General features: G+C 51.7%; 1 protein-coding gene across 6 annotated transcripts in view; it reads left to right on the top strand.

Annotated features, from left to right (window-relative positions):
* Window positions 1-332: 332 nt before the first annotated feature.
* Window positions 333-20,334, top strand: part of CYRIA (CYFIP related Rac1 interactor A) — an 81,851-nt gene continuing 61,849 nt past the window's right edge. For 2 of the 6 annotated variants that reach the window (XM_084900396.1, XM_084900392.1), the window contains exon 1: window positions 341-453. The gene's annotated coding sequence lies outside the window, so the exon portion shown is untranslated. Of the gene's footprint in view, window positions 454-665; window positions 682-20,334 lie in introns of those variants that run through there. The other 4 variants (XM_084900391.1, XM_084900393.1, XM_084900394.1 and 1 more) reach the window with 4 other exon arrangements.

Raw genomic sequence — 20,334 nt, 5'->3', positions numbered from 1 at the left:
GTTTGCTTCTCTTTTTGGAGGGCGGAGTGGGTATGGAGGCATGCCACGGCCAGAAACAGCAGATCCCGGCTTCCCCGGGGGAGGGCGAAGCCCAGCGGGCCAAGGCTGAGCCACGGGCAGGGGGTCCCGCAGGGGCACCGGGTCGCACCAGCTCCTGGGCACTGGGTTACCAGGCCGGAGCCTGCGGGGTGGGGATTCCCGGGGCGGGGCCGGGCGGGGCGGGGGCGGGGTGGGCCGGGGGCGTGGCAGGGCCGGGCTGAGGGCGGGGCGGGGCTGGGGTGGGGGCGTGGCCTGGTCGGGCTCGGGGCGGGGCTTGGAGGGCGGGGCGGGGCGGGGCGGGGCTCCGGCTCCTCTGGGGCTGCGGTGGCCGCTGGAGAGGCGTTTGCAGCGGCGGCGGCGGCTGGGCGGCGGTGGACGGTGGACGCACGGCCGAGCGGGGCGGCGGCGGCTCCGGTGAGCGCGGCGGGGGCGCCGCCGGGGACGCGGGGGGACGCGGTGGGGGCGCCGCCGGGGTCTGCAGGGAGCGGGCTGTGGAGGCGCCGGCGAGCCCTGCATCCTCGCCAGCCGCGGGAGAGGGCGGGCGGGAGCGGGGAGGACCCAGCCCTCCGCCCTTCTCCGGTGATCGCCGCCCAGACGGCCTCCCGGGCAGCCCGCTGCCCCTCTCCGCAGGACAGCCTCCCGGTATGCTCCCGATCTCCGCCTTCGCCCCTCGATCTCCACCCTGTCTTCTTCCCCCTGCCTCTCCCTCCCTTCCCGGGGCATCATCAGCTCCCAAACCGTGTTGCTAGGGGACCCCAGCCTCTGCTTCCCCTTCCCAGCGGGAGAGCCTGGTTCCCCACGGGTCCCCGAGGCCCCAGGGACGGGGTGAGCGCTCCCTGCGCCTGCACACCCGGACCCTTCCCTGCCACCTGCCCCAGATGCTTAGCCAGGTGCAAGCTGCTGTGCCTGGGACCCAGGCCTCCTTCTCCCTCTTCCCTCCTCCCCCCAATCTGGAGAAGGGCACTGACTTATGGATCCTGAGCTTTGAACACAATTCCACCGGCTTCCTGAAAGGCCAGGTCCTGCTAGCAAAGCGGTGTGGTGGAGACACCTGTCTTAATGGGCCAGGTGGTCCCTGGGTCCCGGATGTGCTGGCCGCTATTCCCAGAGACCAGGCCCGAGAGCCTGGTCATTTCGGATCTCCAAAGCTGTTGGCCCACCCCACCCCAGATCCCCAGGATGTCCCCAGCCACCGTCTCCCCTCCCACACCCTTGGTTTCCCACCTGCTCCTGGGGGACCCCGGGCTGGTGCTCAGGGCCTTGGTCTCCCCACTGCTCCGTGGCCCTCCTTCCTTTCCCTGTCTGAAACTTCCCCCTCTCCCGGCCACCGCCACTGGGCACCGCCTTGAGTCCCCAGGCGCAGAGTTGGGCTGGGACCAGGCAGGGCTGGGACCTGTGCTGGATCAGCACCGGGATGGGGGCTGCCAGCCCGGGTAGGCTGGGCATCAGGGCTCGAGGGCCAGGGCTTCCGGGTGGCTCCCTGGCTGCCCCCGAGCTCCGAATGGGGTCCCAGGGCTCGCTGTGCCTGGAAGAGAGGAGGCAGAGCAGGGGCTGTTTTTCTTGCATGCTTCCGACTGTCTTGTGTTGCCATGGCGACAGTTTTGCCTCCCTTCCTCCTCCTCCTGACTCTTCTGGGAGCTGGTTTTTATTGGTCTGTTGTCCTGTCTTTTATGGCTTTAATTTCTCCTTTCTACTTGCTCGGGGATAAACAGCCACAAACACGGGCACCGGGCCAGGCTGGGGGCTAGCAGCACTTCACCTCATCCTGGCCCTGCGCTCCTGGGGGAAATAGGGCAAAGGGGGGGGGGGGACCTGCCCACACCCCCTCCTGCTCCCTGCTCTGTGTGTATGTGGGGGGGAGGACAGTGGGCACCCACGGGCTTGGCACCACAGCCCCAGGCACCCCGTGGGTAGCATCCTGCCTGGGTCCTAATAATAGATGTGCAGTGTGGTGGGGAGCTGGCTGGCGTTATTTCCTTTCATCTGTGGGGTCCGGGCTATCCCCACTCTGCAGAGTGAGCTGTCCCCCTGGGGTCACGCTGATGTTTGCACATGGTGCTCAGTTTTTGTGAAATGAACGGGACAGCGATGGAGCTGGCATCCCCTCTGTGGCTCCTCCCTGTGGGCGGGGGGGGGGCCTCCTGGGCCTGCTCCCAGAGGAACCCCGTGCCCCCTGAGCCCGCGTTCTGGGAGGCTCCCGGGAGGCGGCCCCCACTTTTCCGGCCCCTGTGTGTGCGGCTGGACTCCCACGGAGGCGGAGGCGGGCTGCTGGGAGCTGCCTGATAGGCCCCTTGACCCCAAGTGTTGGGACCAAGTTGAGAGAGAGAAGCCACTTGCAACTTCCTGTTTTCACTCTCTCAGCCCTGAGAGCATTCAGTTTGCGTTTACTCTCAGGGCCTGGATACAACTGGACGATGAGTCAGGGACACAGCCCATCTGTCCTCCCCGAGCCAGCCCCCGTTCGGAGCGCCAGGCCCCCGGGTCACGGCTGGCAGCTGTCAGTGACACTCGCCAGAGAAGCACCTCTTCCCTTCCCTTTCCTTCTCCCCTTCATTCCACACACTTCTCCCCACCCTGCCCCTGCTCCCCTCACATCGCCCAGGCCTGGGCTTGTTAATAAGCTGGAAAGGCACTCTGGTCACGTGAAAAGACCGGAGAAGCAGCAGCCTCAAGGTCAAACGTTGACCCTGAGGAAGTGCCGTCCCTCCTCTGGGCCTCAGTTTCAGGCTTGAAAGCGGGTTGGCAGCATCGGTCCTCGCTGCCCCGTTGGCTTGTGCTTGGAGGAGGGGACGGAGTGGTTGACAGAGAGATGCTCTGGAGGGTGGAAAGCCTGAAGCACCCACACCATCCTCTCTGGTGAAGACCTTGAACCATCGCTCAGAGACTGAGAACTGGTTTGGGAATAGTTAGCTGCAAACTCTCAGAGTGAGAGGCATTTTCTAGGCATCTTGACCACCCTTCATGTTGAGTCTGTTTGTTTATGTACCGCTCATTCACTGGGCATCTACTCTGTACCAATTGCAGTTTGGGGAATTGGGGATTAAAAAAAATGAGTGCAATGACTGTTCAAAGCGTGTAGGCTGCTGGCGAAGACAGACATGGAAAGAGATCCGTGTAATACAGTCAGCGAGGTGGTGTCCTACGGGACAAGGCAGGGTGACGTGGGTCCCAGAGGTGGTGGCTTGACTGGGTCGCCCATTAAGGTTGACGCAGGCCGCCCGTGCTTTGTGGCTGAGATCCAGCAGGCCTGCCCCTGCCCACTTGGCAAGCCCTGGCCTGGCCCTCACAGCGATGGGGTGATGTGATGGCTGCAGAACCCCCCGCTCGGCTCCTGTGAGCAGGGCCAGGAGAGAGGCGTATGGCAGGGAGCCAGCCTCGCTGAGTTTTGACTCATCCACTCGTAGAGGCCGCTGGTTCCTGTTTCATCTGGGTCAGAATCCTTCCTCGGGGGCTACATGGTGATTGAAAGAGTAGATTTTGAAGTCAGATCTGAGTTCAGACTTTACTGCTGTGAGGTCCTAACTGTGAGACTCTGGAAAAACACACACAAAAATACACACCTCTCTGAGCCTCCATTCTTGCATCTGTAGAATGGCAATGACCATACTTGCCTTCTAAGAAACAAATTATCTTGTGTATTTATAGGGTCTGGCATGGCGCCCGCCTCACATCAGACTTGCCGTTATTTAGTTATATTGATTAGAAAAGAGTTCGCAGTTACTGGGCCTCTGGGTCCTCTTAGAAGCTGGTGGGAAGCTCTCCGGACTAATGCTGGCCTTCAGAGATGCATTCATTATCTGGGAAGGTTAAAACTCGCTCAGGTTCCTCATGCTGCTGGTTAATCTCTGCGTTATCTCTCGGCAGCTAAGCTCTGTTCCGTGGCACCGGGACGCGGTGTGAATCGCCAAGGCCTTTGTTTCCTCCTCAAAGAGGAACAAATTCGAAATGGCAACAAATGCCCCGGTTTTCAACAGACACGTTCCTGCCTTGATGAGAATGCTTTCGTTTGCTGTAGTTCCTTCCACGTGTGTTTTGCTTTTGTTGCCTTTGCTTTGGTGTCAGATCCAAAAATGCACCACCGAGACCCGTGGCAAAGAGCTCCCTGCCTGGGTTCCATTCTAGGAATTTGATGGTTTTGGGTCTGACGTCCAGGGTTTTGAATGCATTTCGAGTGGGTTTTGGAGTCTGATGTATTGTTCCTTTGCATGTGGCTGTCCAGTTTGCTCAACACCATTTATTGAAGCGACTGCCCTTGCCTCATGGTGTACTCTCGGTTCTTCCATCAGAAAATACTTGAAAATGAATGTTCCATCCTTTTTATTCTGAGCACGTTTAGCTTCCTTTTGTTTTTTTGGGGGTTTTTTTTTCAAAGTTACCATCTGTGAGTATTCACATTGTTTTTCGAATCCTCAGTACAACTTCTGGGCATTACCGTCGCCATCCCCTATTTCCAGCGAAGGAAACGGGGAGGGGTGAGGTCGCTTGCAGAGCCCAGCGGTTAGCGAGTGGCAGGGCCAGAATGTAAAACCGGGTCCCGCCGGCTCTTTGTGCCGCCGCACACAGTCTTGTCATTTTCTTGGCCGGCGTGCCCATGACCTAAAATCATTGTGCTTGAAGAATGTGCCCAGATTTCAACGGGGGTGGGGCTGGTCAGTGTTGTAACTCGGACTCCTAGTAAATATTTAGAGACTTTATGAGGGTTCTGCTCTCGGCCCGGCACTGACTCGGCTTTTACAAAAGTGATGGATAGGAGCTTGACACCTCGGAGCTGGGCGGAAACGTCTGAGAACGCTGGGAGTAGCTCTCTTTGCACCAGGATGGCTTGCTGGCCTTGTCCTGGAAATCGATGGAACTGGCTTCCTAACGGAACGTGGGAAGGGAAAGCAGGACAGGTACATCCCGGGGACGTAGGGACGGAAGCGGTGAGGCCAGAGGGTGGGTGGGTGGCTGCTCACAGGCCAGGGCGGTGCGGATGGCCCGTCTAGGAACAGGGAGGTATGGGAAAGAAGGCAGATATAGAATCTCTCACCAACCTCTCTCGGGGAACGTGGGAGTCTGTTTGCCTGGTTCAGGCGCCCCATTGGACCAGGGAGTCCAACTGCTGGCATCGGGCGTGCCGTTCGCCAGCAGTGAGCTTCCTGCGGCCGCCTCGGCCCTGCCGACAGACGCGCTTCCACTCGCAATTATCTCCGGCCTGCGTCTGGTGTCTGCTTGTTTAATGACTTCCCTTCCTAATAAAACTTCTCTGCGGCCGGGATAATGAGGTATTTAAAATGAAACTGGGGAATGCAGGGTCCCCAAAGAGTTTAATTGCACTTTTAGGATGGATGAAGCATCCAAATGAGATCATTCATTCATTCGTTCGTTAACCCTGTGCTGACAGGACGCCGTGGCTCTCATCCCACGGGGCTGCAGAGGGGCGGAAGCAGGGATCCGGTGGAGCACGGTGTCCCCAGGAGACCAGGGGACTCCAGAGATGTCTTTGTCTCAGAGCCACACAGCCCGCTTTCTTCCCCGAGTGCCCCTGTGGAGCACCTGAATTACACCTGGCCGGTGGCAGGGGGAGCAGGGGCTGACACATGGGCCTGAGAGGCACCAGGTTCCTCCGCTCCTTGCTGCCTGGGTGGGAGCAGGGCAGGTCTCTGCTTCCGTCCCAGTGTTGGTGACATGGCAAGGTTGGATTTCATCACGTGCAAGGGTCCTTGCACGGCGGCCTATGAGTCTAGCAAGCCCTTGGGCTCCTTGCCCCGAGTGGCAGGCGAAGGAGCAGACCCCGCAGCCTCTGCCAGCAGGGGTGCCGAGACAGAGCGGGGACAGGGTCAGCTCTGTGTGTTCCCAAAGCTTCCTCTCCAGAAAGGGAACCACATTTGTTGGTATTGAGCATCTGATAAAAAGCTGGAAGTCAAGGCCAGTCACAAAAGGGAGAGACAAAAAATAAAAAATAAAAAAAGGGACGCAGGAACTCAGTGGAGGAGGATGTGGGAGGGGGAGGGGAGAGAGAGTCACCAGCCTCCTCCCAGGTCCCAGGCCCCGCGCTGACATAGACAAGGAGGGCTCCACCTCACAGATGCCTTCGTTCCCGCAGCCTGCTTGTGTTGTAAGTGAATGTCCTTTAGTGGAATCACTTGGTTTGATGATCTCCAGGTTTTAGAATAAGGTAAAATGTGCAGTCATTTTAGGGTCATGGGGAACAATGATAAATGCACAATTGCCTCGGCAACTGTCAACACTCACGTTCCCACTGGCAACCAGATGCATGCCCTTCCGGTAGCAATGATGAAATGCTGGCAGCAGCACCCCGGAGCCAGCTAGATCCGTGGTCAGAAAACTGCCGCTCTTGAGCCACATGAGGCTCTCTGGCCCCTTGAGTGTGGCTCTTCCACAAAATACCGCGGCCTGAGCGAGTCTATGTTGAAGAAGTGGCGTTAGAAGAAGTTTAAGTTTAAAAAATTTGGCTCTCCAAGGAAATTTCAATCGTTGTTCTGTGGATATTTGGCTCTGTGGACTGAGGAGTTTGCTGACCACTGACCTAGAGCATTCACAGCAGGAATGCCAAGCCTCACTGTCCACTTTCGCAAGCTTTTGAGGAGCTTTTGAAATAGATTATGTCCCGTTCTGTGGTTGAGGAAACTGGCGTTCAGAGGGACTGGCATAATGTCACCTCCTTGGGAAGGTTGGGAGCTGGTATCTGCAACCATGTCTGGGTGCCCGCCAAGCCTGATCCTTCTCTGTTGCCCACACTAGAAACGGGAGCTGTGCATGTGTGAGGAGTGTGGAAATCATGCGCAGGTGTCGGATAAAATCCTCATCTCAAAGAGCTGCCTGCACACCTGAAAATTGAAAACAGTAAAATAAAATATAGGCTGTGGATTAAGCGTTCCTGTGACCCGTATCTCTGGCTTTGGACTGACGTCCTTCCTGGTGGCCTCTGCCCAGCTCACTTCACCAGAATGCCGTGGAAGCCCAGCAAGGGAGGCAAATTGTATAGAGCTTGTTTTCTAGACCCTCCTTGGGATAGCTGAAATCATGGGAACCCAGGAGTGGCTGGTCTCAGCTTGAAGAATGGCCGGCTCCTATGTGTCAAAGCAGGAAGAACAACTGTAGTCTAATTTCTCTATTTCATAGGAACTTAGGTCGAGAAATAAATAGATGATAGCTAGCTAGCTAGATACATAGCTAGACAGGTAGATAGATACGTACATACATACATAGATGGATGATAGAGAGAAACCCAAAGTCAAAGGCTGTTCCAAGGCTGGGACAAGAACTCAGCTTTACCAAAGCTACCACTGGCCGACACCTTTGAAATCCAGAGGCCGGAAATGTGCTCTAGAAGTTCTGGGAAAATACCCGAGGGCCACAGGGTGCTCTGCAAGCAGAGAGAGCTGGTTTGGGATCCGGCTCCCCCTTGGGCAAATTCTTTAAGTTTGCTAGGTTTCCTCATTAGCGAACTGAAGCTGGTAGTATTTGTGGCTCAGAAAGAATATTGCAAAGACTTAGATGAATCAAACATGCCAGTCTTGCTTTTTGCCCAGTTTTTTAAGAAAATGTGTTTGAAAAGCGTTGGCCAGTTCCGTTAGGCTCCACTGTGTTTGTTGTATTTGGGGGAGGGCAGGCGGGGAAGGACAGGGAATCTCTCTTTCTCCAACAGACACATTCCTGGTCTGCCCGTGGCAAAGCGCTCCACATCCACTCCCCTGGAGTTCTAGCTCCAGCGTGTGAGCCTTCATTTCGTTCTTGAAATGAACCTGGGAATGATGTCCACTGGAGTGTAACAAGGGTAATGATTCCAGGGAGCATCCAGCTTAGCACTTACTATATGATCGATTCCCCCACTTCAAATCTTTTTCTTACTGTGTGTGAGTGTGTGTGTGTGTGTGTGTGTGTGTGTGTGTGTGTGTGTGTGGTTTGTGAGTGTTGAGATTTTAAATCTGGGCCCTTGAGCTCTTCAAAACTAAATGGGGTTGTAAGGTATTTTCTGGCATTCCCTTTTTTATAAGTCCCAAATCCAAAGTACTCTGAGAAGTTAACGTTTTTTCATAGCTCACTTGGCTTGCTTGTACATGAGATGATTTACAGGTGATACTGTGGGTTCAATTCCAGAGTATCTTAATAAAGCAAGTATGGCAATAAAGGGAGTCACACACACATTTTGATTACCTGATCCATACAAAAGTCATGTTTACACTAGACTGTAGTCCATTAAGTGTGCAATAACTTTATATCTAAAAACAGATGTACATACTTAATTTAAAAAGTTCTTTATTTCTAAAAAAAAAAAAAAAAAGTGGGGGGGCGGGTAACCATCATCTGAGTCTTTGGTGAGTTGTAATTTTTTGCTCAAGGAGCATCTTGCCTCAATGTTGGCTACTGACTGATGAGTGGTGGTTGCTGAAGGTTGGGTTGGCTGTGGCAATTTCTTTAACCATTTTTTTTTTTTTTGCAATTTTTTTCAAATAATGAAGTTTGCCTCGTCTATTGACTCATCCTTTGATAAACACTTCCTCTGTAGCCTGTGGTGCTATTGGATGGCATTTTCCCCACAATAGAACTTCTTTCAAAACTGGAGTCAATCCTTTCAACTAAGTTGATGCAGTATTCTAAATCCTGTGCGATCACGCCAGCAATCTTGACGGCATCTGGACTAGGTGTAGGTTTCATCTGGAGAAACCACTTTCTTTGCTCATCCTTCACTCTTTAAAGTCCTCATTCTTTAACGTTTTGTCATGAGATTGCAGTAATGCAGCCACATCTTTAGGCTCCACTTCTAACTCTAGTTCTCTTGCTGTTTTCCCTCACATCTGCAGTCATGTCCTCCACTGGAGTCTTAAATCTCTCGGTCATCCAGGGTATTGAAATCAACTTCTTCCAAACTCCCTTTAATGTTAATATTTTCACCTCTTCCCATGAATTACAAATGCTCTTGGTGGCACTACAATGATGGATTCTTTCCAGAAGGATTTCCCAGACTCATCAGAGGAATCACTGCCTAGGGAAGCTATAATCCTGCAAAATGTATTTCTGTCATAATGGGACTTGAGAGTCAGAATTACTCTTTGATCTGTGGGCTGTGGAATGGATGTTGTGTTAGCAGGCATGGAAACAATATGAATCCCATTGTACATCTCCTTCAGAGCTCTTCGGTGACTAGGTACATTGTCAATGGGCAGTAATACTTTAAAAAGAATCTGGTTTTCTGAGCAGTAGGTCTCAACAGTGCCTTAAAATATTCTGTAAACCAAGTTGTACACAGATGTGCCGTCATCCAGGCTGTGCTGCTTTATTTCTAGAGCACAGGCAGAGCAGATTTAGCATAATTCTTAAGGGCCCTAGATCGTTAGAATATAAATGAGCACCGGCTTCAACTTAAAGTCACCAGCTGCATTAGCCCCTAACAAGGGAGTCAGCCTGTCCCTGCAGCTTTGAAGCCAGGCATTGACTTCTCTCTAGCTAGGAAAGACCTCAATGATATCTTTTTCCAATATAAAGCTGTTTTTTTCATCTACATTGAAAATCTATTGTATTATGTAGCCACCTCTATCTATTATCTTGGCTAAGTCTTCTGGATCGCTTGCTGCAGCTTCTATACCAGCACTTGTTGCTTCACCTTGCACTTTTGTGTTACGGAGATGGCTTCTTTTCTTTTTTTTTCTTTTTTTTTTTTTTTAAATATATTTTATTGATTTTGTACAGAGAGGAAGGGAGAGAGATAGAGAGTTAGAAACATCGATGAGAGAGAGTCATCGATCAGCTGCCTCTTGCACACCCCCTACTGGGGATATGCCTGCAACCAAGGTACATGCCCTTGACCGGAATCGAACCCGGGACCCTTTGGTCCCCAAGCCGACGCTCTATCCATTGAGCCAAACCGGTCTCGGCTGGCTTCTTTTCTTAAACCTCATGAACTAACCTCTGTAAGCCTCAAACATTTTTTGTTTTTGTTTCTGGAGCTTCCTCATCTTTCTCAGCCTCACAAAACGGAAGAGAGTTAGGGCCTTGCTCTGGATTAAGGGTTGGCTTAAGAAAAATGCTCTGGTTGGTTTGATTTTCTTGCCAGATCACCAAAACTTTCTCCTTATCAGCAATAAGACCGTTTTGCTTCCTTATTATCCATGTATTCACTGGAATAGCACTTTTAACTTCCTTCAAGAACTTTCCTTTTGCATTGACGACTTGGCTAATTGGTACAAGGGGCCTAGCTTTCATCCTATCTTGGCTTTCAACATGCCTCCTTCACAAAGATTAATCATTTCTGGCTTTTTAATTAAAATGAGAGATGTGCAATTCCTCCTTTTACTTGAACACTTTGAGGCTATTGCAGGGTTACTATTTGGCCTAATTTCAATATTATTGTATCTCAGGGAATAGGGAGGCTCCAGCCGAGGGGGAGAGGTAGGGGAACAGCCCATCAGTGGAGCAGTCAGAACACACACACAACATTTACATATTGTTGATTTTTTACAGAGAGGAAGGGAGAGGGATAGAGAGTTAGAAACATCGATGAGAGAGAAACATTGACCAGTTGCGTTTCGGCAAGTTTGCCATCTTATGTGGGTGCTGTTTGTGGCACGCCAAAAGAATTACAAAGGTAACATCAAAGCTCACTGATCACAGGTCACCCTAACAAACATAACAATAATGAAAGAATTTGTAAGATGGCAAGAATTTCCAAAATGTGACACAGAGACACAGTGGACAAATGCTGTTGGAAAATGATGCCAATAGACTTGCCAGACATGGGGTGACCACACACCTTTAAATTTGTAAAAACGTAATAGGTGGGAAGCGTGATAAAATGAAGTGCAATAGAAAGAGCTATGTCTGTATGCTTCTCATTTATCCCTCTCGGGATAAACACGTTTTCATGGGCTGTGTGCCCCAGACCTTGCCAGGGGTGTACATACATGGTAAATGTATTACATTACCTTCCTAAAATCTGAAGATTTCTGATGCACATCTGAGCAAAGAGTTTGGAAAAACAGGATTTTCAGACCTGTCTTTCAAAAATAAACCCACAGGAACTGACACAGTGTCTGGGGTCGGGGTATTGGGGAGGCATTGGTGGGTCCTAAAGTCTCGTACCTCTGGATACCAGATGGTGTGGTGACCTGCTTCACCTTGTGCTCATGCAAAGCCTCAATGGTCAGTTTTACACTGAGTGGCAGGGTTATTATGAGCTCTGAATGCATAACAATCTGGCCATTTATATATATATATATATCCTATATAATAAAAAATATTATATATATCCTATATAATAAAAGACTAATATGCAAATTGTCCCCTTGAGCAGGAGTTGGACCAGTAGGCAGACCAACCAACCGCCCATGTCCCCTCCCCCTGGCCAGGCTGGCTGGACCCCACCCATGCATGAATTTATGCACAGGCTTTAAGAGATCATAATAATTTGGCCATTCAGTGTATATTTCACCAATTTACATAATAGGAAGTGAATGAAATCACCATGTTGGCACAAAACAACACATGCTTTTAAAATGGTAGGTTCCAAAATTTCATTGGGACAAAGCGATTTTTTTTAAATGGGAGAGGGGGATAGGGGCGGAAAGAGATTAACCAAGGAACTTAAATGCATACATGCCCCATAGACAAAGACATGGAGGGGGCAAGAGGAAGGAAAAGGTGGTGGTGGTGGTGGTGGGGGAATATCTGTAATACTCTCAACAATAAATTTTTTTAAAAATTCCTTAGAACTGAAAATGAGCTGGGAAATTTTGGTCTAGTGTGGTTTGTAATCAAGTTTCCTCACTGGCCTTTGGGGGGGAAGGGGTGGGGGGAGTTTTTAAAGCCTACTCATCATTTTAGCTTTGTGAGGAGGAACCAGGGCTAGAAGCCTGAGCATGGGGAAGTGAAACGCCCTGGAGCATGAGAAGGTCTTCATTCTTTTTTTTTTTTTTTTTTTTTTTTTAATTGATTTTTTTTACAGAGAGGAAGAGAGGGGGATAGAGAGTTAGAAACATCGATGAGAGAAAATCATCGATCAGCTGCCTCTTCACACCCCCCACTGGGGATGTGCTGGCAACCAAGGTACATGTCCTTGACCAGAATCGAACCCAGGACCATTCAGTCCGCAGGCCGACTCTCTATCCACTGAGCCACACCGGTTTCAGCTGGTCTTCGTTCTCGTCTTGGGTCTGTTCTCGACTTGTTCAGTGAGTTGGTTGGACATGTTGCTTCCCTTCTCTGGGCCCTCGGAACTCCTAGGAGCTCCAGTTCTAAGTAAATGAATTCTTTCTTGTTCTCTGAGAGTCTGGGCGCTGGGGGGGACCCCACGGGAGGTGGAAAGCGCTGAGCAACCTGCAGGGCTACATTCTTGGGCTTCCCTCCAGCCCCTGGGCAGACTCGAGGGATGTGGACATGCTTTCTGCTCCGCCTTGGTTTCTGGGAAATTCCTTTACTTCTCTCAGCTGGTCTCCTCACGCCTTAGGCTGGTTTGTCCTGAATTCACTTGGGCTCTAGCCCCTCCCTTCATGTGCAGCAGGGACCCCCTGTGTAAGGGAGCCTTGCAGTCGGCCCGGCGTTCCCAGGGCTGTGGTGGAGGCACACTAGGCGTTGTGGGTGGAATTCAGGATGGAAAGTGAAAGCCCCCTGTGTGGAGCGTGGGGCAGGTGCACGATTTCCCCACGGAAATGGAGCAGGCCCTGGTGATGGCCTGTGGCTGTAGGACATTTAGAGAAAAGGGCTTGGGGACCCACGGCCTGCTCTCTGTATCTCATTCTCTCTTTCATTTCTTTTCTTTGATGTTAGGCTTCCTGTATCCTAATCCTGACTTTGCCAGGTGGGAGGGTTGACTTTTCCTCCAGAACCTAAAGAGGTTTGAGAGCCAGTGGGTGTGTCCCTCCAGGAGGCCTTCGCTTAGCGGTATCTCCCCATGGGAACCAGGGGCCTGGCCGCAGGCAGGGGGTTTCCACGATGGAGAAGTGACATTGAATTTGAGGGCCCTGAAGGCCTACTGTTTGCAGAGACTGTTGGAGCCGCTCAGGAGCTGTGAATTTGCGTGGAACCTTGACACACTGAGATGAGGATACTTCTGATCATGGCTGGTCCTTATATGAGAGAGACTGGACCCCTGTGTGTGTTTGGGGGGGCGGGGTGGGGTGGAGATGGGCTTTTGTGAATACAAGTATGTGCCTGGTACATGGGTGAGTAAGTATGTCAATGTGTGTGTGCATGGTGTGTGAGTGTAGTATATGTGTGAGTATGCAAATGTATGTTTGTGTGCAAGAGAGAGCATGTGCGACTGCATGTGCACGCATGTCTTGGGGGTCCTTTCGGATCCTGGCAAGGCCAGGTGCTGCAGTCACTCTCTGGACAGGGCTGTGCCTCAGCCCACCCCTTGGCCTTCGTGTTTAGGATGGATCTGGTCACAGAGGTGCTGTCGAGGGGCTGAGGGACTCTTACCTTTCAGTGATCACCAAGAAAGGCAATTCTGCCCTGTAATAGCCCCTATTTTTTTTTTCCCTCCCATGAAACCACCTGTGCGTCAAGGCCCTATCCCCTTTTCCTTCACGCTATTCATGTGGTAACCTGCTAGTGAGGTTGTGGGTTGTGTAAATTTATCGGTTCAACCTCAAATTCAGGAAATAATTTGAGTAGCTCATATAAACCAAAATAGCTCCAGTGTGCTTGCTGTTTTGGGTATTTGCATGTGAGCTTTTTGTGTGTTTTTTGTGTGTTTTTTGTGTGTTTTTTTTTACTTAGTGGTTACAGGTTAGCCAGTGCCCACATGGCCCCTAATTTTTCAGAGTAGACACCAATTTTTAATTATATTAATAACAACGAATTATGCTCTTTAGCATGTCTTTAGCACCTATTCATTCTGTTTTTTAAAAATATATTTTATTGATTTTTTTACAGAGAGGAAAAAAGAGGGATAGAAAGCTAGAAACATCGATGAGAGAGAAATATCTATCAGCTGCCTCCTGCACACCCCCAACTGGGGATGTGCCTGCAACCAAGGTACATGCCCCTGACTGGAATCGAACCCACAGGCAGATGCTCTATCCACTGAGCCAAACCGGTTTTGGCTTAATTCTGTTTTGCTAGCCTATTTGTGCATGCTTTTCCCCCTATAGACCACCTTGCAAGGTAGATGTATTTATTTTACTTTTGAAGACAAAGACAGGGAAGCTGAGAAGGTTTTAAAAACTTGCTTTTTAGAACAGAGGATTGTGAGTGAGTGGGGCCCCAGGATTCTGGTTCAGGCCGGCCTGGCTCACAAAATCCTACAGTTTCCCACACACCACAGTTCACACTATGTCCAGGCCACAATTTTATTTTTTTAGAAAAATAAATCTTTTTTTTTCTTCTTTTATGACTCCACTTAAGCCTCAGAAAATACAGTCGTAGCTGGATTTCTTTGCCTTTTTCCAGAATGGAGTCCCAGGGCTCTCCCTACCTCAAAGCAAACTTCGTGCAAATGGTGTCTTTCCGTTGAACAGGCCTCCACCTGCACTTCTGAAGGGCCAGGCACTGTTCTGGGAACGTTCAATGTGTCGTTTCATGGGAGAAGATGCGGGGCACTTCATCGTATAGGGAGTCGGACTGAGACTGGGAGGTGCAGTTGTTCACCCAAAGGCAGGTAGCATGTGAAAGGTTGTGGCTTGCTCTGGGGAGTAACAATTCAGAGGACAGTTCTGTACGGTGCTTGGGATTTTGCCTTCAGCCTGGGACCGAAGCACCCCTTTCTGACCTGTGAGATCAAGTCCTCTGGCCCGCCAGCTCTCACCCTCCTGGTGCCCCACCTCCTCCGTCTCTGCCTGCTGCCGTCAGAGCTCGGCGCAGTGGTTGTGGAGAAAGGCACATTTCCTCTTACTCTTTCTGGGCTGCACCAACCTATGTGAGCCGTGGCTTGTTTTAGTTGGCCACACTCCTATTTTAGTTTTATGGCTCATCGGGGACTTGCCAGTATTATGCTTGAGCTTCATATTACAGAAGAGAAAACAAGTCATGTGACTCACCCAAGATGACACACAATGTCCATATTTTCTTTCCAAAACACTCTTTCTTTATCCAGACACATCCCTGAGATTCACTTTGGTGTTCCCTTCTCCTGGAACCTTCGCACAACTCTCCACTAAAATTATCCATCCTCCCATCTATCATCCATCCATCAATCCATCTTTTGTCCATCAAGCACTCATCCATCATCCATTTCCATCCATTCATCCATTCATCCATCTATCCATCCATTTATACCCATCCATTTGTCAACCAACCATCCATCCATCCATCCATCATCCATTTATCCATCCATTTCTACCCATCCATCTGTCATCCATCCATCCATCCATCCATCCATCCATTATCTATCTATTCGTCATCCATTCACCCACTTATTCAACAGATACTGAGCAGTGTATCTGTTGAATAAGCGGGGCGGCACTTTGCCTTTGGGCCATTCACTGGAGATTCAGAGATGCACTCAAGAGACAAAATGCCTTGCCCCAATGGAGCTTATTTTCTATTGGGAAAGATGGATCATAAGCCTGTAAACATGTCTGTTGTGTTAGATGGTGATACATTTCCGGAAGAAGATGAGGCACAGGTGGGTGTACAGAAAGAGTGGTTGGTGGAGGGAGCTTGGGAGAAAGAGTTGATATTTTGAGTTGATCAGGGAAGACTGCCCTAGAAGGTGGCAAGGAGTGAAGACCTGCAGGGGGTAAGAGAAGGAACCATGTGGTAGCTCCGTGTTTCAGGCTGGGAATTGGCAAACGCCAAACCAGGGTGGGTTGTGCTCGGCCTTAGCAGCGTGGCCGGTGGCTGGTGGCGAGGTTGGGGACACCTGTGACTTCAGGACCTCTTGGTGCTCCCAGAGAACAGTTCCTATATCTTTTTTTTTTTTTAATATATTTTATTGATTTTTTACAGAGAGGAAGGGAGAGAGATAGAGAGCTAGAAATGTCGATGAGAGAGAAACATAGACCAGCTGCCCCTGCACACCCCCTACTGGGGATGTGCCCACAGCCAATGTACATGCCCTTGACCGGAATCAATCCCGGGACCTTTCAGTCCGAAGACCGACGCTCTACCACTGAGCCAAACCGGCTTTGGCGGTTCCTATATCTTTATAGTCTTTTCCCCCCACTTATCTGTCCCCACCCTGGCCTGTCACCCCGGAGGGAAGACCTCACTTGTCATCTGTTTCCACATCCCCAGCATGAGCTCTAGGGCAGGGGAGAAGGAGAGTTCAGCTTTTAGGATAACTCTGCTCCTTCCTTCTTCTTTCTTTTCAAGGACAAGAGTTCTTTTGTTATTTTTTTTTTTAAATATATATAAATGGGGATTTTGAAGAAATGCCACCTCAAAACTCCAATTAGCCAGATCCTTTTTGGATACCCATCACAGGGGCATGGCTAGATGCCGAGAAAGAACTGGAGGTGCATGTGGGGGGAGGACAATGTTAATTGGGGCTTCCCCAGAGAGCCCAGCAATTCCTGGGACTGCCATCCCTGCCAGGGACGGCAGTTTGCAAGGGTGACCATGGCTGGGACAGGGGGCTCTCGAGAAATCCTCAGAGAGTGTCAGGACTCTGCTGACTCAGCGGGGAGCTGGGAGCTGGAAGGCTGTGTCTCCGGAGACCTTTCTGGGGAAAAGCACATTCTCCCTGGCAGGAGTCTCTCCCCGGAGCAAACCTGGTCCATGAGAGGCAGGCTTTCTCGGAGGCAGGGCAAGAGCGTGGGACATGCAGGTGGGCTGGGCAGCCAGGAGGAGGTCTGAGAAGGAGCATCTCCCACCGGTGACCTGCCGGGCCAGGTCGGGGACCTCCCGGGCTGGCAGGCTCATTTCCGATCTGAAGGGACTAAAGGACCCTTCGAACAGTTTATCCCACTCATGGCAATTGGGACCAGTGGCTCAGTGGGGTGGGGGCCTGGAGTGGGGGGTAGTAGTCAGTGGACACTGGGTGAAGCAGGAGGCAGCCCGAGGCCACTGGGGAATTCCAAGGAGGCCAGGCAGTGGCGAGGTGTGTGTGTCCCTGTGTGTGCCGCGGCCATGACCTTGTGGAGCGATGATGGATGAGGGTTGGGTGGGAAGCACTTCCTTTGTCGCTGGTACATGGGTGATGGGCTTGATTCAAAATAACACAAAGGGCCCCAGCCAGTTCAGCTCAGTGGGTTTTGTTTTGGTTTCACGCTAATGGGCGAGAAAGGCCAGGAGGGTCGCTCCGGATGTGAAAAGCTTTGGGTGTGACATGAAAACAGGCCTCTGTGGGCCTGAGGGGAGGGAGGTGTCAGAGGGCGGGGGTGGGGGGGTATGAGGGTGCGGGGAGGACTTTGGGCAGGGTAAGAAACTGGCAGTGTGAACTGTCTCCAAAAGCAACAGGCAGGGGGACAACTCTGCCAGACGCCCCGGAAAACAGTCATTAGAAATAGAGCTTCAGAGAGAGAGGGCAGAGGCTGCAGGATGCTTCCCATCCATGTCCGCACCGGACAGAGCCTGTCACCTATGCTTAAGGCCACTCGCTCGCTCCTGGGAAAGGAGCTTTTTAAAAAAGTGAAAGTGAGAGGGGAAGAAGGAACAAAGCCGAGAAAAAGAAAGAGAGGGGGAGGGGGAGGGAATTTGAATTAAAAACAATAGGAACAAGAGCATTGAATTGGTCACTCATGCCAGCTCCTGTCGGCCGCTGTCCTGAGTCACTGCCGGCTGGGTGGAAGGTCAGGGTCCCTGTGTGGCTGCATTTCCTGGTGAAATAACACACCATTCCCAGGACGGGTTCCAGGCCCTGATGGGTGGCCTGGGGCAGTTTGTGCTGGAGATGCTGCAGGGCTGCTCTGCCTGGTGCAGGAAGAGCCTGCTGAGGGCGGGAGGACAGACACCGTCCCAGGGAAATGTCAGTCCGACCATGGGCGGCCGCTGGGCCCTGGGAGGGAGAGTGAGGCTCACGGCCTGGATAGGGCAGTTTGAAGCTCTCTCTGTGGGTTCTGCCTCCCTTTTAGTGTAGATCTCTTGTTTTTCTCTTTTTTCACTACGTCATCCCTGATATCAGGAACTGGCCCAGAGACCAATGAAACCTTTATTATTTGCTAGCGTTTTCATCAATCTGCAGTCTGCAAAAGGGATTTTTACACTAAAGTTGAGTCAGTCTCGGCTGTGATCAAGTACACTGTTTTGTTCCCATTGCTCACATGTCTTCACTGTTTGATTCTGGGCCATCACTTACCCACTCTTGGGCCTTGAGGACCTCATCATAAAATGGACATAAGTCCTTCTTTGCTGACCTCCACATAATATCTGTAAACGTGAAGTGATTTAGACTGCGGAAATGTGGCGTATGAGTCAGTTTTGCTGTGTAAGAAAGAATCCCCAGATTCTTGCTTGTGATCACGTGTCTGGGGCAGCCGGGTGGCCTGTGGCACTGCTCCATTTCTTCTTCTCCTGGGGCTGGCTGATGGGGCAGCTGCTTCTTGATTGGATGGTGCTCATGACAAGGGAAGAAAGTGAGCAAGGTCTCAGGCACTTGAGATGTTTCTTGAAGCTTCCGCTTTGTTCTACTCACATTCCATTTGCCAAACAGGGCAAACAGCCAAGTCCTTATCAGTCGTGTTCCCCTCTGTGGAAGGGAGGTGGTGCATACGTATCCCATGGCAACCGGAAGAGCAGTATCATCTTTTTAGATTTGAAAACACTATGCAGCCCAACCCACACAATATAACCCTGTTCACCGAGAGGTGAGCATATTGTTCTTCATAAAATCACACTTAATGCTGTTGTAGGAAGTGAGCTTATCTGTGGTGTAGATATTGTATTCAACTGGACAGCACCATACTAGCCAACGTTCAGCGACACTAGAACAGAGCTGCTCCACGCTGGGAGAAATCCCGTTGCATTTACCCCCACACGCAGCTGTGCGGTGGTACCTAGCACTGTGTCCAGAGTAGGTTTTTGATACAAGACTAGCCATTCTGAATAACTGCCTGAGGCACCCCAGTGCCCAAGAGTCAAACATGGTGAGAGTTTCTATGGTCTGTTTAAGATGATAAAATATGGCAAAGCATGTATTTTGACTTAGTGCTAGATACACAGGTTTATCAATTTATTTCTTAAATTAGGTCTGCGAAGCTCCCCTACCCCCACCTGTGTTGGAACTCACTCCATCACAGAACTTCCGTGGTGCAAACACAGCTCAGAGCGTCCAGCTCTGCTGACGGCCCCCGTCCTTGCAGGAACAGGGGTGACAGGGCTTGCTATCATCGCTGCGTCTTTCTTCGGGACTGCCCCGGACACTGGCTGTCCTCCCTGTCCTTTGCTGCTGGTTTTGTTCCTGTCTTATCTTGCTGGAAGCCACCGCAGGCTCTGAAATGTAGAGAAATGGAAACCAAGGTGCCAAGATGAGAGGGCCCAGCCAAAGGCCATGCAGGGGGTGCTGGCCCCCTGCTCCACTCACCAGCTGTGTGACCTCCAGGTACTTACTCAGCCTCTCTGTGCCTCACTCATCACTTCTGCAAAATACAGGTGGTCATAATTGCTTCCTCCTCCTGCGGCTGCTGTGAGGACTGGCTGGTGATGCATGTGAAGTGTTTGGAGCCATGCTCGATGTACAGTGAGTGCTCAGTGCATTCACGGTCTGTTTTAGTTATCAGCTCTGACAAGCGTTGGAGAGAGCAGCAGGTGAAAAGCAGCAGGCAGGCCCCGGGAGCAGCAGGCTGGGAGCAGCAGGCCAGGCTGGGAGCAGCAGGCAGGAGCAGCAGGCAGGCGGGAGCAGCAGGCAGGCGAGGAGCAGCAGGCAGGCGGGGAGCAGCAGGCCAGGTGCAGCAGGCGGGAGCAGCAGGTTGGGATCAGCAGGCGGGAGCAGCAGGCAGGAGCAGCAGGTGCGGAGAAGAAGGCAGGCGGGGAGCAGCAAGCAGACGGGGAGAAGCAGGCAGGCCGGGTGCAGCAGGCGGGAGCAGCAGACAGGAGCAGCAGGTGCAGAGAAGCAGGCTGGGTGCAGCAGGTTGGGAGCAGCAGGCTGGGCCGTGAGCAGCACCGATGCCAGCGCCCCTGGCCCATTCTGCACGCTGCTGGCCTCTTGGGAAGGGAGAGCCAACGTGGAAATGTGGTCCAGGCCTGGGCTGGGATGTGGTGCTCCCGCACTGAGGGCCTGAAGGGGAGGGAGAGGGAGGACAGGCTGTGCAGCAGAGGTGGCCACACCCTCTGGACCAGTCTGGGGACATGGTGCACAGACCCGAGCACTCTTCAGAGTCAGCGTCCTGGGCACTGCTGTGCCTGGGCAGTCGGGACCCAGCGGGCACTCATGGTGGGAAAGCCAGTCCTGGCCATGGACTTAAACTGCTGAGGGAG

The sequence above is a fragment of the Pipistrellus hanaki genome (genome assembly GCF_964339955.1).
Source record: "Pipistrellus hanaki genome assembly, chromosome: 12".
Classification (NCBI taxonomy): domain Eukaryota; kingdom Metazoa; phylum Chordata; class Mammalia; order Chiroptera; family Vespertilionidae; genus Pipistrellus; species Pipistrellus hanaki.
Note: the sequence above shows the minus strand (reverse complement) of the source record. Positions and strands in the feature narration are given on the sequence as shown.